Here is a 17,184-nt window from a genome sequence, read left to right on the forward strand (position 1 = left end):
GTAAGGAAGTTTAATTTCTTTTTCTTTTTCTTTTGCCTTTGTTCTCCACATCATTCCCCCCTGAACAATTCTGACACTTAAATCTTTAAGTTGCTGAGGGTGGAAGGTCTCATCTTCTGTAACTTCTTCCTGCTGAATAGGGGTGTAGAGACGTTCCTACCTATGGGTCAACATTGGTCAGTTGGCGACTTCTATATATAGGAGTTACAAAAGGCAGGAAATATGGATCTTCCTGAGTGGAAAGGATCATCTGTTGACTTGGAGTTATGGCAGTGAAGGAGTCTTGGCATCAGGTGGATAGACGTGGGGGTAAACAGCAAAACATGATTAGAATAACAAAAAGAAAAAGAAGCCCAAATAAGAGTCCTTTGATGGTTAACAAAAATCTTCCTCCGGTCCAGGAATTTAACCAATCATTAAAGGAAAGAGAGGGATCATTTAAAGTGCCAATTGAAGTATTCATGTCATTTAGAAACCCAGAAATATTTTTGTGGTAATCTGGAATGTATACACAGCATTCTGTTTTTATGAGAGCACAAGTTCTGCCTCGCACAGCAGTTAAAACATCTAATGCCGTTCCATTTTGTAAAACTGTTTTCCACGTTTGTGTTACTTCAGCATTTAATAGGTAAATGCTATTTTGAGTGTCATTTAGGGCTTTGACCATGTACTTATTAAAAGCTTCCATGTGCTAAATGACACCCTCCAGTTCTCAAAAGGAAATAAAGGTGGAATGTTAGGTGGTCATACAATGAAACACAGAATGTGTCCACCATTATGTTTAAATTTGGAAGGTTGGCTGGGTTGGTAATGGTTTTAATCATGCATCTATGCATCCAGGCAAAACCCAGAGTAGAGAGGCCTATCCAGCCTGGAGGGAGTCATGGCCACAGGTTAGAGTCACACAGCCATTGGGCCCTGTTAGGAGTCAGCCATCTGATTCTTGGCCTCCTTGAGCTGCAGTCAGGATATTAGGGGCCGTGTGGTTTTGGAGGGCCACCTTCTGAATTTGTGGGTGACTATGAGTTGGGTCTGGATAAAGATGGTTTCTATATGCTTGGCTAAAGCCTCTATTTGCAATTTTACATCAATAGAAATGGCTCCTAGGACAAATATGGCTAAGGGATAAAACCATCAAGAAGCCCTCTCTCTTTGGGGTGTATGAGTGGCTCAGTCAGTTGAGCAGCCGACTTCGGCTCAGGTCATGATCTTGTGGTTCGTGAGTTTGAGCCATGCATCAGGCTTGCTGCTTCAGATCCTCTAACCCCCCACCCCCCAACCCTCCTTCTCTCCCTCTCTCTCTCAAAAATAAATAAGCCTTTAAGAAAAAAAAAGAAGAAGAAGCCCTCTCCCTTTGAGGTTTAGCCTTAACAATATCCTAATTACAACTGGAATCACTGGCAGTTGGGAGACGATCTGTCTCAGGAGATGAGGACATTCCTAAGTGTATCATCTAATCCAATCATAGGGTAAGTGGGGCTGTCCATTATCACCACAAGTCATAGTCAACCCCATGGTGTGGGGTATACTCTGGCTTTTAAGGAGTGATTTTGTCATCCTAGACACATAGAATTGGTCAAGGTGATAGTTGAGTTATACAGTTGTTGGGGAATTCATCCCATTTTCCAGCTGCTCAAATAATCATATGCCCATGGGGTCCTGTTATTCCACAGAATAACAAGCACAAAGGTTATTTATATATGAGCCATTGTGGCCATTTCTCTGAAGTTGACTTCAAGTTGTCTAGTTTAGGCAAACAACAAACATTCAAAGACAATCAGAACTAGAATTTAGCATTTGCAAAGGTGTGTTATTGAAACATAATTTTGTTTCAGCCACCTGTATGACTCGGTCAGTTAGGCATCCAACTCTTTATTTCAGCTCAGATCTTGATCTCAGGTTCGTGAGTTCAAGCCCCATCTTGGACTCTGCACTGGGCATTAAGCCTCTGAAAGAAAGAAAGAAAGAAAGAAAGAGAGAAAGAAAGAAAGAGAAAGAAAAGAGGAAAGAAAGAAGGAAAGAAAGAAAGAAAGAAAAGAAGGAAAAGAGGAAAGAAAAGAAAGAAAGAAAGAAAGAAAGAAAGAAAGAAAGAAAGAAAGAGGAAAGAAAGAAGGAAAGAAGAAAGAAAGAAAGAAAGAAAGAAAGAAAGAAAGAAAGAAAGAAAGATTTTTCTTTTCATAATCACCCTTATTTCCAGAGATAGCCAAATCAAGACTAATTTGTTTGCAAAACAAGTCCAAATTTAACAAACCTGGCCTAATTATTTACATCAGTTCAACAAGAATAGTAACTGGTCATATAGATGTTGTTAAAATATGCTTTGCTAGAACTTTTCATAAGTAGAACTCTTAGTAGCCCCTCTAGGCCAGAAGCTAAGCCAAGTACTTGCCATGAGACATGCCTACAAATATTTGCAGATTTGGGTGAATTCCTCTTCTTGAGGTCCCCAAAATATCCTGAGATTCCTGCACCTGCCAGGAAGTGACAATCTTTATTCACCCGGTAAGGGGGCCACAAACCCTTGTAAGCAAGGTATCAGGCCAACATTCCAGGGGGCTTTATTGGTTCCATAAGGTCAATCTTAATTCCTTAAAGCTGTTTGGTCCTATCTGGGTCTATGCATGTGTCTCAAATATGACATTCCAGTCAAAGCCTTGGTAAAATAACCAATGTTTCCAATGGTGTCCTTTAACGAGAACAAATTCTTATTGAATTTATGCCAATAACCACAATTGCCATGGAAGAAAGAAAACTCACTGAGACTTTTCTGAATTCTAGAGGGTTCAGGTAGAGAGGAAAGTTAAAAAGCTTCAATTCATTCATAAATGAATATTTTATCATATTTATGTAAGTCATAGATAAGAGAAAATTTCCTTAATCTGCAAGAGCAAACATTAGAGGACCAGCAATGTTTCAAACAAGAGTCACAAAATTATAAGCATCTTCCTCAATTTATTTAGTCCCATGTTACTAATTCTTGTTCAGTTTGAATGCAGCTTTTTAGTTCTGGAAATTCTTACCTATTTTAGTTTTATGATCTTAAAGATATAAAAAAACCTGTATTTGTCAAAAGCCTTTTTTTTTTTTTTTTTTAATTTTTTTTTTTCAACATTTTTTATTTATTTTTGGGACAGAGAGAGACAGAGCATGAACGGGGGAAGGCAGAGAGAGAGGGAGACACAGAATCAGAAACAGGCTCCAGGCTCTGAGCCATCAGCCCAGAGCCCGACGCGGGGCTCGAACTCACGGACCGCGAGATTGTGACCTGGCTGAAGTCGGACGCTTAACCGACTGCGCCACCCAGGCGCCCCTCAAAAGCCTTTTTTATGAATCTCCTTGAAAGTGAAACTTATTGTGCAAGAGCATCAGAACAATAACTATAAATGACAAAAAATAAAAATAAAAAACCTTGGAAATGGGCATTGTTAACGATCTGATATGAGAGTTCATTATGATGTAAATGACAAGGAAACTTAGTTATTTCTGTGACACAAACATAGAAACTGGTTTTCCTGGGGAAAGAGAAAATAACGTTATTTACATTTTCTTATCAAGGGCAGAAAAACAATCCAAGAAAACATTGCCTTTTTAATAGACAGAAAGCAGAAATTTAATCTTATACTAGTGCATTTATTTTTATTTTTATCTTGAGAGAGAGACAGAGAGAGAGAGACAGAGGGAGCACCAGCGGGGGAGAAAGGCAAAGGGAGAGAGAGAGCATCTTAGGCAGCCTCCATGCTCAGTGCAGAGCCCAACACAGGGCTTGATCCCACAACCCTGGGATCATGACCTGAGCCAAAATCAAGAGTCAGATGTTCAACCGACTGAGCTACCCAGGTGCACCTATACCAGTGTATTTTTTAAAACATTTATTTTGAAGGACCTGGATGGCTCAGTTGGTTAAGCGTTCCATTCTTGATTTCAGCTCAGGTCATGATCTCACGGTCATGAGATGGAGTCCCAAGTCGGGCTCCATGATGGGAGTGGAGCTTGCTTAAGATTCTCTCACCCTCTCTCTCTGCTCCTGCCCCACTCATTCTCTCTCCCCCTCTCTCAAGAAAATAAAATAAAATAAATAAAATCCATTTATTTCAAATTTAGTTCATCCTGACCGTACATAAAATTCCTTTTCAATGATTTCCATTCACAAAACTCCTACAATTGTCTTTTGCATTCAGATTTTTCCCCCAAGCCATTTCTCTCCAAACAACCAGTCTCATTTTAGGACAAAATTACTTTCTTCTTCCTTCAACAAAAATGTATTCCCAATAGAAAACCTAGAAGTAGACCCACAACTATATGGTCAACCAATCTTTGACAAAGCAGAAAAGAATATCCAATGGAAAAAAGACAGTCTCTTCAACAAATGGAGTTGGGAAAACTAGACATCAACATGCAGAAGAATGAAAGTGGACCACTTTCTTACACCATACACAAAAATAAATTCAAAATGAATGAAAGACCTAAATGTGAGATAAGAAACCATCAAAATCCTAGAGGAGAACACAGGCATCAACCTCCTTGACCTCGGCTGGAGCAACTCCTTACTAGACATGTCACTGAATGCAAGGGAAACAAAAGCAAACATGAACTACCAAGACTTCATCAAGACAAAAAGCTTCTGGGAATGCCTGTGTAGCTCAGTCGGTTAAGCATCTGACTCTTCATCTTGGCTCAGGTCATGATCTCACAGTTTGTGGGATAGAGCCCTGCATCGGGCTCTGTGTTGACAGCATAGAATCTGTTTGGGATTCTTTCTCTGCCTTTCTCTCTGCCCCTTCCTGCTGTCTCTCTCTCTCAAAATAAATAAATAAACTTAAAAAAAAAAAAAACAACTTCTGCACAGAGAAGGAAACAATCAAGTAAACTAAAAGGCAGCCTATGGAATGGGAGAAGATATTTGTAAATGACATATCTGATAAATGGTTAGTATCCAAAATCTATAAGAACTTATCAAACTTAACACCCAAAAAACAAACTATTAAGAAATGGGCAGAAGACATGAATAGACACTTTTCCAAAGAAGACATCCAGATGGCTAACAAACACATGAAAAGATACTCAACATCACTCATCATCAGGGAACTACAAAACCACAATGAGATACCACCTCACACCTGTTAGAGTGGCTAAAATTAACACAAGAAACAACAGGGATTGGTGGGGATGCAGAAAAAGGGGAACCCTCTTGCACTATTGGTAGTAATGAAAACTGGTGCAGCCACTCCGGAGAACAGTATGGAGTTTCCTCAAAAAAACTAAAAATAGAGGGGCGCCTGGGTGGCTCAGTCGGTTAAGCGTCCGACTTCAGCTCAGGTCACGATCTCGCGGTCCGTGAGTTCGAGCCCCGCGTCGGGCTCTGGGCTGATGGCTCAGAGCCTGGAGCTTGCTTCCGATTCTGTGTCTCCCTCTCTCTCTGCCCCTCCCCCGTTCATGCTGTGTCTCTCTCTGTCTCAAAAATAAATAAACGTTAAAAAAAAAAAAATTAAAAAAAAAAAAAAAAAAAAAAACTAAAAATAGAGCTACCCTATGATCTAGCAATTGCAATGTTAGGTATTTACCCAAAGGATACAAAAATACAGATTTGAAGAGATACATGCACTCCAGTGTTTAGAGCATATTATCAACAATAGTCAAACTATGGAGAGAGCCCAAATGTGTCCATCGGCTGGTAAACACATAAAGAAGGTGTGGTGTGTGTGTAAGTCAGCCATGAAAAAGAATGAAATCTTGCCATATGCAATGACATGGAGGGAGCTAAAATGTATCATGCTAAATAGAATAAGCCAACCAGAGAAAGATAAGTATACGATTTTACTCATATATGGCATTTAAGAAACAAAAGAGATGAACATATGGTGGGGGAAAGAAGGAAGGGAAACAAATTCCAAGAGACTCTTAACAATAGAGAACAAACTGAGGGTTGATGGGGAGGAGGTGGGTGGGAGACGGGCTAGATGGATGATGGGTACTAAGGAGGGCACCTGTTGTGATGAGCACTGGGTGTTGTATGTAAGTAATGAGTCACTGAATTCTACTTCTGAAACCAACATTGCACTGTATGTTAACTAACATTTAAATTTAAAAAATAATCAGATAAAAATGTATTCCCATTCCTTACATCTTTCTTACACATTTTCTACTTTCCTACATACAGAATTGCTTCCCTTGTTTCCATCAGTCTTAATTACATTTAGCAGAATTTTAACTCTTAGAAACCTTAGTCTCTAGTGAAAACTAAGTAGTAACCAATTGTGAACTGTTACACCAGAATTCTTTGGATGGCAAATTTATGAATCAGTTAAGCACAAAGCATGTTTTCCAACACTCAGATATTCTTAGTTTCTTTGCAATAAGAAGTCAAAAGCAGAGAAATCTTATGTTCAGTAATCAATGCTTTAGTATATTATCTCCTTTGGAAAAGACTTAGATGTCCAATGAATTCAACCTGATTTATCATCCAAGCAAAGCTTCAAGCTGTCTTAACAATTACCCAAGAAAACTTTAATACAGACAAAATCAACCATCATTTTAAGTCATCATTTTGCTGCCAAACTGCAACAGAGATAACACGGGCTTATTTGACCTTCAGTAAGCCAGGATAGAATAAAAATTTCATATGTAATGCTGATAACTCTAAAAACGTGTCTATATTAATTAACCCAACAACCTTAAATTAGTTTAAGTCCCGAATTATGTTCCACCTAGGTCCACTTGAAAGTCAGTCCATTTGTTCCCCATTGTCAGATTTTACCTGGGACACCAGTGGGGAAATCTGAAGTGGGTGGTGAAAGTCCAAGGGTCTTTGCTCCTTGACAGCGAGGGGAGGAGGAGCAGGAGTCGAGAGTGCCAGAGGCACCAAGCCAGTTATGCAGGTATCACCCAAGGGGTGCAGCAACCGGAGGAGGGGGAGGAGGAGGCAGAAGATTCGAGGTGGTGCCAGAGGACAGAGAAAGAGGATTCCTTGTTCTAAAGTTTGTCAGCTCGGACAGATGAGCAGATGCCATATTTGTTTGCTTGTTTTTCCCTCAACAAATGGAATTAGGCAATCCATGTTGGGCCAGAGAACACAGGGAACTTCCCTCAAACAAAGGGAGTTTTAGCAGCTGCTTGGGAATATTCCTTAAAGTCCCTGGCCCGAGGTAGACTAACCACAGTTGGCTCCAATTATCATAGACATTAACCGGGGAAATGAATGAGGAAGAAGCCCCTGCATCTATTAGGAGGAGGAACAGTGAAAGAAGGTCAGCGTCCCCTGCCTTTGGCCCCCAAATGAGAACCTGTGTTTCCTCCAGCAACCTGGATTCTATCAGGAGGAGGCCTATTTAATTATCATCCAGTATGTAAGAAGGGAGTTTATCAGCCAGGTTTGTGGCCACAGTTTGCAAGGGGACCTTAGATTGGGGTCATGATTTAGGGCCATGAAGTCCTGGACATAGAGTATCTCAGTCCATTTGCCCCATTTCCTGCAGAAGAGATCTGACTGATAAATCATACTAAGGTCATGCAGTGTTACAGAAGATCAGACTTTTTAACTTTTACAATATGAATTATTTCCAGTGGGTTAAAAGGCATCCCAAGGGAGAGTCCTTGAGAACCAAAGAAGAAGGCTAGAGAAGGTCCATTACCCAAAAAATGCCCCCTGACTCCAGGGTGGCATCCCACGTGCAGGATATGTCAGAGGTTCCTGGTGTCAAAGTGACCCAAGGCATCCCTCAAACGAAATCACTACTGATCGCCATCCTGCCTGCCATAAAGGCCCAGTAGGAGGGATTGCCAACATCCCTCCGCTTCCCTGTTGCACCCTAGGCTGCAAATGGGTGCCGGTGAATGGACCGACATACTGTGTTGTGCCATGCCATGACGAACCTGCTGTTTTTAACCCATGGAGAACACTAGAAAAGTTTTACAAAGGAAAATTACTGTCTTGTAATTTAAGTAGTTAGTAGGGGACATTGACAGAAATCAGTAAAGATAGAAATGAATCATGGTCTAAGCAACGTTCTAACTAACACACGTGGTCTTCACGGCCGATTTCCCTAGGAAATCGTCCCCAGTTGGGTTTTAAGCCTCGGAGTCCAGATGAGAAGACTCAGGCTGCACATCGGGCACCGAAATGATGGGAAATGTTGGGGTCCGGGAGTGAACAGTCAAGAGAGAATTCTTGAGATGTCTCTGGTACAAAAAGGATGGTTTTATTAAAGCACGGGGACAGGACCCATGGGCAGAAAGGGTTGCACCCAGATTGTGAGCAGCGACTGATTATATACTTTCAAGTTGGGAGGGGGTAGGGATAGTGTAAACCTCTAAGGAATTTGGAAGCCAGGTTTCCAGGATCTTGAGGGGCTAGCTGTTGTTAGGAACAGGTCGTTTACTACAGCCCAGTAAACTCTTAGTCGTGAGACCCCTCAGATGTATATCAGAGGGCCCTATGTTTACAGGATGATTGTTAACATATATCTTTGTGGGGGAGAGATAAAGGAAGTTTCCAAAGGGAGTTTTTACAAGATCCTGGGAGTCAGGCTAATGTCAAACTAAGGTTGCCTTTTGCCTCTAGCAATGTATTGACATTGAGGCAGCTGCGCTCCTTGAGGAAGGTCACTCTGCCTGTCTGTAAGTTGTAAGGAAGCTTAATTTCTTTTTCTTTTGCCTTTGTTCTCCACATCAGCTGTGATGTTCATCTTTGCCACCAGATAGTGGATTCTGCCTGAAAACAAACCCAAGGCAGAAGATCGAACCCGGAGATGGAGAGATATGACATTCCTGAAAATATCATGTGTGCTCCTGAATCCAGCGATGCCCGAAGTCAGCTCGGGGTTTTTCTGATACATGGGCCAACGCTTTCTCTTTTTCACTTGACCCAGTTTGCATTTGGTTTCTATCGTCTGCAATGGAAAAGTTCTAAATGATGCAGGAAACAAGCAGGGGTCAGATCATGAAAGACTTGTATGTCATAAGTTTGGACTTTATCCTGGAGTAACTGGGAGCCAAGCAGGGGAAAAGCATGGTCCCTCTTACAGAAATTGTGGAGCCCATTCTTCTGCCCGAGGCCAAAACCAGATCCACTACGTTATATTGGTCCTCGAATCCCCAAATCCCATCACTGTCAACGTTATCAGAGGTAGACTGTAAATGGAAAGACTTTAATGACTGCTGGTACCACTCCCTGGGCAATTAACCAAGCAGCTAATAAAAGTAGGTATGGGGGCAGGGTGCCTGGGTGGCTCAGATGGTTAAGCAGCAGACTTCGGCCCAGGAGCCTGCTTTGGATTCTGTGTGTCCCTCTCTCTTTGCCTCTCCCCCACTTGTGCTCTCTCTCTCTCTCTCTCAAAAGTAAATAAACATTAAAAAAAAAGGTAGGTATGGGGCACCTGAGTGGCTCAGTTGGTTGAGCGTCTGACTTTGGCTCAGGTCATGATCTCGCAGTTCGTGAGTTCAGGCCCCACATCAGGCTTGCTGCTGTCAGCGCAGATCCTGCTTCCGATCCTCTGTCCCTCCCCTGCTTGCACTCTGTCTCTCTCTCAAAAATAAATAAACATTAAAAAAAAAAAAAAGGTAGATACGGCTGGGGGCACCTGGGTGGCTCAGTTGGTTAAGCATCCAACTCTGGATTTGGGCTCAAGTGATGACCTCGGGGTTTGTGAGATTGAGCCCCACATCGGGCTCCACACTGACAGCACAGAGCCCACTTAGGATTCTTCCTCTCCCTCTCTCTCTGCCCTACCCCCACGTGTGCAAACGTGTACTCTCTCTCTCTCTCTCTTACAACAAACAAACTTAAAAAAAAAAAGTAGGGGCGCCTGGGTGGCGCAGTCGGTTAAGCGTCCGACTTCAGCCAGGTCACGATCTCGCGGTCCGTGAGTTCGAGCCCCGCGTCGGGCTCTGGGCTGATGGCTCGGAGCCTGGAGCCTGTTTCCGATTCTGTGTCTCCCTCTCTCTCTGCCCCTCCCCCGTTCATGCTCTGTCTCTCTCTGTCCCAAAAATAAATAAAAAAAACGTTGGAAAAAAAAAAAATTTAAAAAAAAAAAAAAAGTAGGCTTGGATTGATAATGGACCCAGGCGACGCAGGAAGGAACTTCATCTGAAAAGGTAAGTTGAGAGCCATGCAAATGGGCAGGGGGATGTCTTTTTAGATACAGATTTATACTTACTGCCTCCAGAAATTTTGACAGTGGGGGTTGAAAGATGTGCTTACTTAAGAAGAAACCTAACAAGGGAACCAGCGGGCTCTGCGGCTTTTGCTCTTCCAGCCGGGTTAGAATTGGTGGGTTCACCACACTCGTCTCTGCTCCGGGTGCCAGAGGCCATCACCCAGAGCTTGCCCGGCCTGGCAGGAAGTGAACACCAGCGACCTTCCCACTGAAGCCCGGGACCCACTCTAGACAACAGGATGCAGGAAGGAACACAGAAGCAAAATCTCCCCCTGTGGAAAGGGGTGGAGTCTTCCTTAGGAAGAAAGAAGTTGTCTTAGAGACTGAGAAGGAAGTTCATGTGCACACGCAGGGTGAACCTGATCACCGGAAAGCAGTCAGAAGAGAACCATCCATCAAGACAAAGATGGGAAGAAGTCTCGAGTCACATGCTACTTCTCTGTGGGACACAAGGGAAGGTTCACGTGAGCCAGAATCGTAACCTTCGCTCCCTTTAGAATGTAAATTCCTCCTGAAAATGGCCTCATTCGGTGTTTTGCAAACTTTCTGTATGTGTAGGAATCACCCATAGGGCTTGTTACAAGTGTAGCTTCCTGGAATCTTTCTATAGGTTCTGATTTTGTAGAAAAAAGTGGACAGCTGTTGTCTTATACCCTCAGTACCCTTCACCCTGTCTTTGGTACCCTCTGGGGAAACAGAACGAGAGACGTTTGTTCGTTCATCAGCTCCCATCCCTATTGGTCACTGATGGTTCCCTAGGCCACCCCCTTTTAGGATGTACATGTGTTAGCGCTGAGTAAGGTCCCACAATGTCTCCCACTGAGGTGTCGGAGGAACCCCAGAGCAAAAAGCGAAAGGTACAAGGTGCGGGCAAGGGGCAATCAGGTTGTGCCTACATGAAGTTGACGAAGCCTGCCTAGGACGGGCTATATTGGGGGCGCCTGGGTGGCTCAGTTGGTTGCGCGTTTGACTTCAGCTCAGGCCATGATCTCATGGTTCGTGAGTTCAAGCCCCACATCGGGCTCTGTGCTGACAGCTCAGAGCCTGGAGCCTGCTTGGGATTCTGTGTCTCCCTCTGCCCCTCCCCTGCTCACACTCTGTCTCTCAAAATTAAATAAACGTTAAAAAAGTTGTTGTTGTTGTTGTTGTTGTTTTAAAGCACTGGCTGTAGCTTGGGAATGAGGTGTGGCTGAGAAGATCTGAAGTTACGCACAAGACCGTTCCTGGAAAGTCTGCTTCCAGAATTCTCGGCCCCACTCCATTCAGTCCAGTCTACTACAAGAGGATTCAGAGAATGAGATCCGTCCATTACCTTCCTCATCTATCCCCTTCTCGATTTCTCTCACCTACCCCCAGCATTCTGCCCACTCAGTAAGGGACACTGAAGTCACCGAGGACCACCACCGATACATGGTAGCACTAGTGGGGATTTGAACCCGCACAGATTGTCTCCAGCGGTTGGGATTTTACCACTTAACCCATAAAAACAGTGGCAAGGGAAGAAAGTCCAGGGTAGGTGGCATCCAAGTTCAGTGAGAAAGAAAACCAAAACTGCTTAGAGATGTCTACTGTGATCAAGGAGGTCGGTAGATAGACCACCAAAAGCGCAACGGACCGAGGGGAAAAGAGAGAAATTGGCTCACACCGACATTAAAAACATTTGTGCTGCAAACAATACGTCTAAGAGAGTAGACGGAAGGAGCAGCTGGGTGACTCAGTCAGTTGGGCACCTGACTCTTGATCTTGGCTCAGGTCATGATCTCATGGTTTGTGAGCTGGAGCCCCACATCGGGCCCTGTGCTGCCAGAGCGGAGCCTGCTTGGGATTCTCTCTCTCTCTCTCTCTCTCTCTCTCTCTCTCTCTCTGCCCCTCCCCAGCTTCCATGTGTGCGCGCGCCCTCTCTCTCTCTCCAGATAAATAAATAAGCACTTTCTAATAAAAGAAATATTAAAGAGAGAGAGAGAGAGTAGAAGGAAAAGCCACAGAAAATATTTACGAATCACATGAGAGATAAGGGTCTAGCATCCAGAATATATAATGAACTCTTACAACTCAACAATACAAAGACGAATAAACCCAATTTAAAAATGAGCCGAGGATTTGAACAGACATTTTCCCAAAGAAGATATACAATCGTGAAAAGATGTTGGGGCGCCTGACCGACTCAGTCAGTAGAACCTGCAATTCTCGATCTTGGAGTCGTGAGTTTGAGTCCTATGGCGGGGGGGGGGGGGGGGGGGGTAGAATTTACCTTTAAAAAATGTTTACCATCATTAGTCATTAGGACAATGCAAATCAAACCTCTGAGATACACCACACAGCTGGCAGGATGGCTATACTATAACCGATGGACGATAACAAGTGTGGGCAAGGTCGTGGGGAAATCGGATCTCTCCTACGTTGCCGGTGGGAATGCGGGGCGCAGCCGCTGTGGAAGCACATTTTGGGGCAATTCCTCAAAAAGTTCAACGTAGAACTAGCATATGACCCAGCAATTCCACTCCCAGGTTCGTACCCAAAAGAACTGAAAACAGATGTCCGAATAAAAACTTGTGCACGTATGTTCACAGTAGCACCATAGCCAAAAGGTCGAAACGACTCAAATGTCTATCATCAAACAAAACGTGGTATGTATCTACAACTGAATATGGCCCAGCAAAAAAAAGAAATGAAGGACTGGGCGCCTGGGTGGCTCAGTGGGTGAAGCGTCTGACTTCGGCTCAGGTCATGATCTCTCCGTTCCCGAGTTCGAGCCCCACAGGGGGCTCTGGGCTGACGGCTCAGAGCCTGGAGCCTGTTTCAGATTCTATGTCTCCCTCTCCCTCTCTGCCCCTCCCCTGCTCACGCTCCATCTCTCTCTCGCACTCTCTCAAAAATAATAAAATAAACATTAAAAAAAAAGCACTGATACATGTTAGAGGAATGAACTTGGGAAACATTTTGCTAATTAAAAGTCAATCACACACAAAAAAGCCAATCACAAAAGGCCAATACTGTACGATTCCCTTTATAAGAAGTGCCCAGAATATGCAAATGTATAGAGACAGTAAGTAGATGGGGGGGGGGGGGTGGGCGGCTATAGACAATGGGTAGTGACCGCTAGTGGGTATGGGGTTTCTTTCAAGAGGAACGAAAATGTTCTGAAATCATACTGTAGTGATGTAGATTGCACACGGAATTGTACGCTTTAGATGCGTGAATTGTACGGAATGTAAATTATATCTCTTAAAGCTATTTTTTTTAACATTTTTATTTTATTTTTGAGACAGAGAGAGACAGCATGAACAGGGGAGGGTCAGCGAGAGGGAGACACAGAATCCGAAACAGGCTCCAGGCTCTGAGCTGTCAGCACAGAGCCCGACGCGGGGCTCGAACTCACGGACCGCGAGATCGTGACCTGGCTGAAGTCGGACGCCTAACCGACTGCGCCACCCAGGCGCCCCTGAGTTGACATTTTTGCAACAAGAGCCCTGACATACAGGCTCCAAGCTGGTGCTACCACAGCCCTTGGGCCCATGCTGGAACTAGAAAGATGGACAGAAAGATGGACCTGCCCTCCAGGCGCCCACAGCCCACAAGGGACTGAGACATGAAAACAAACCATCACAGTGTGCTGTGCCCCTTATGCCCATTTCATAGCAGAGCTGTCCCAACTGAGTCCAGAGCCAAGGGAAGGGGACATGTGACTACCTGCAAGAACTAAGTGAAATGTCACCCAGGAGTAAGAGTGTCCTAAGTTTTAAGGATTGAGTAGTGCAAGTGGCAAACGCTGCTGTATCTGCGTTGAGTCATTATCTTTCTTCTTTTGGAGGACTTCAGGGTAACTCTTGGCAATGGGATTACTGAGCCGAAGAGCATGGACAGATATTTATTACGGCTTTTGCTGAAGGCCACTACAAAATGCCAAGTTAGGAGCAAAGCCACACATGCACCCGCTTTCTTAGTCGTCAACGGCCCTCTCCACATTTAGAGCTCCTTTATTTCCTGCAGCATCCCATTCACTGTCCCCACTCAACACAGAGGCTTAAAATGCCACCGATAGTAAAAGCTGTACCCAAAGGAAATGCTTCATCCCAGCTTGGGCCTCTGGCCCAGGAGACATTATGGAGAGTAGCCTGGAGCAGCGAATTGCTGGCAACAGGCAGTTCGTCCCCAACTCTCCTATCTCCAGGCTGCCCTTCCTGTTTTAGGAATCTCATATTCCGAAGCCAAATTCACAAAGTCCAAAGACAAGTTACAGACGTCCTTATCTAGGAAATGCCTACCCGCCCTCCTCCGCGTGGCACTATCTCCATAATAGAGATTCCGCAAGCTCTCATTTGGCTCTGACTATGCAGCCGGTGGATGAGAATTCCACCTAAGATGGTCCGGAGCTCCCTCTCAAGTGCTCGGTGCAGAGAGGGCTGGCTCAGCAGCAGGTGTGACAGGGGGAAAGAGCCCTGGTTTTGCAGTGGGACGGAATTGCTCTGTGGCTTGCAAGCTGCTTGACCTCAAAGGACTGATTTCTCTCAGATTTGATTTCTTCATGTATATATCGGAGCTAATAATATCTACCCTTCTGTTCATTTAATAAGTGAGCGCTTGGGTGGCTCAATCAGCGAAGCATCTGACGGTGGCTCGGGTCATGATCTCACGGTTCATGGGTTCGAGACCCGCATCGGGCTCTGTGCTGACAGCTAGGAGCCTGGAGCCTGCTTCAGATCCTGTGGCTCCCTCTCTCTCTGCCCCTCCCCCGCTTTGTCTCTGCTTCTGTCTCTTTCTCAAAAATAAAGAAACATTAAAACAAAACAAAACAAAAACCCAGTACTTCAAGTTCACAGAGAAGCAGAACAGAACTGTAATGGAAAGAGCAAGGACAGGACAGGCAGAGCCAGAGCTGAGCCCTGCTTTTGCAACAAACCATGTTTCATTAAATCTAAGATATCGTGCTAGCAGGACAAGACATTATTTTATGTATCCTTACAAAAAAAACTCTGCCAGGGGCGCCTGGGTGACTCACTCGGTTAAGCATCCGACTCTTGATGTCAGGTCAGGCCATGATCTCGCGGTTGGGGAGTTCAAGTCCCCCATCAGGCTCTGTGCCGCCACCGACAGCAAAAAAAAGCCTGCTTGGGATTCTCTCTCCCTCCCTCCCTCCCTCTCTCTGCCCCTCCCCTGCTCCATGTCTTTCCCTCAAAATAAATAAGCATTGAAGAGAAAAAAACTCTGCCAAATTCTGACACGATTTCTCATATTGTATTGTATTTTATAGTTCAAGATCTCTTCCAGACTTACTGATACTTTGACAGAGACATTAATCGTATTTGTCTTCATATACATAAAAATGAAAATGTATGCAAATTAAATTGGCTAAGGTTGTCAAGGCCCTCCGACCAAAGACCACCAGGAACACAAATGTTATCAAAAAAAAAAAAAAAAGGTTAGGTTTACTTAACTTGCTGCTGTAAAGGAGAACGTACCCTAGGGGAAGTCTTCATAGGAGTCTCTTTACATTGGGGCTTGTGTTCCATGGTTCTGTGGAGGACTTAGGGAAGTGGGAACCAGTTCTGGATTGAATGCTGTCAAAAAGCAGAGGCATTTTAGAGACTGAGTATCCTCTAGGAAACAGGAGGATGTAAGCAGGATTAGTGTTATCTCCGATCTGATAAAGAAGCAGCAGGGTGCCTCGGTGGCTCAGATTGGTTGGGCGTCCAACTGTAGCTCAGCTCTTGATCTCACAGTTCAAGCGGGTTCAAGCCCCGAGTCGGGCTCTGTGGTGACAGCTCGGAGCCTGGAGCCTGCTTCAGATTCTGTGTCTCCGTCTCTCCGTCCCTCCTCCAGCTCGCGCGCGCACGCCGCACATTCTCTCTCTCTCTCTCTCAAAAATGAATAAATATTACCAAAAAAAAAAAAAAAGCAGCAGCAATCACTGAGTCATCTTTGTGGTCACAAAGTGGCCTCACCTATGTCTCATTCTAATTTTGCTGGTAACATCACAGTCTGATTATCTATCAGAAGGGCGATCTTAAACTTTCTCCATATTCTGAAAACTTCACAATGATGTCCATGATAGAAAGCATTCCCATTCCAAGGACGTTAAAATGTAGGGAAAATGCTCACCTTAGACTTGATGAAATAGGATTCTTGCTATATTACCTTGGGCAAATAATTTAACCCTTTAAGCCTCAACTTCCTGCTCTGTAAAATGGGAACAATACCACTTAAGACTTGTGAAGACAAAGTGCCTGGTATATAATATTGGGTGTATCACTCGGGGTCCAACGGGGAAAACAGGAACCACTCTACCTGAAACAAAGAACTTAATGCAGGGTATTGGTGACACCTGTGAGGGAGGGGGGTTGGAAGGACGGGCCAAGTCCAACAGGGGACAGGGAGGCATCCCAGAGATTAGCAAACACAACAAGCTCCCCAGCACTCCTTAACTGGAGGGACAAATGGAGGAGTGTCTGGTCTGATACGGTGGCATTTTAAGATGCATTTCCAGGGTCAGACATTTTCCCAGCTGAAATGTCACCAGAGCTCCCACAGCAGAGGGAGATGCCCATAAAAGCTCCCCCAAAGTAGGATTATGATGCCGCAGTGTCATGGCAACTGGACTCTGGTCTTTGGGCTCTCAAAGATTTGTGTGACCTTGGGGAGGCTCCAAATCTCTCGACTCACATTTAAGTCATGGAAATCAACACCATCGGGGTGGTCTGCGTGTGCCCACACTCCACTTGGCTTTTCCTTCTTTGCATCCCCTTGTCCAGAAGGTGCCACAATGTTTTCTGAGAGAAAGGATGAGATAGTCTAAGAAAGCAGATAAGGTGCCCAAGGTCACAAGGCTGGCAAAAATCCGAAGGAATTCAGTCTCCCCACCCCACCCCACCCCCGCCCTCTTTCCTTCCCACGCCGAGGCCCCGCTCACTGCCCCGCCGGTTCTTTTCCCGCCCGGGGCATCTTCTGGCGGAGGAAGGTTTGTGCCAGGAAAGGCAAAAGCGACCCCGAACACAACCCCAGGGCACCCGGTAGCGCTCCGGACGCCCGCAAGCGT

At 44.6% G+C, this 17,184-nt stretch overlaps 1 long non-coding RNA gene across 2 annotated transcripts; it reads right to left on the minus strand.

Moving 5' to 3' along the window:
• Nucleotides 1–1,784: 1,784 nt before the first annotated feature.
• Nucleotides 1,785–16,992, minus strand: LOC131488064 (uncharacterized). 2 transcript variants are annotated; one of them, XR_009250066.1, is made up of 3 exons: nucleotides 16,812–16,992; nucleotides 15,611–15,709; nucleotides 1,785–1,946 (listed from the first exon to the last, which is right to left on the minus strand). It is a non-coding gene; the product is annotated as an uncharacterized LOC131488064 (long non-coding RNA). The 2 variants fall into 2 exon arrangements; XR_009250067.1 differs by lacking the exon at nucleotides 1,785–1,946 and adding an exon at nucleotides 6,734–8,885.
• Nucleotides 16,993–17,184: the final 192 nt, after the last annotated feature.

The sequence above is a fragment of the Neofelis nebulosa genome, chromosome 10, assembly GCF_028018385.1.
Source record: "Neofelis nebulosa isolate mNeoNeb1 chromosome 10, mNeoNeb1.pri, whole genome shotgun sequence".
NCBI lineage: Eukaryota > Metazoa > Chordata > Mammalia > Carnivora > Felidae > Neofelis > Neofelis nebulosa.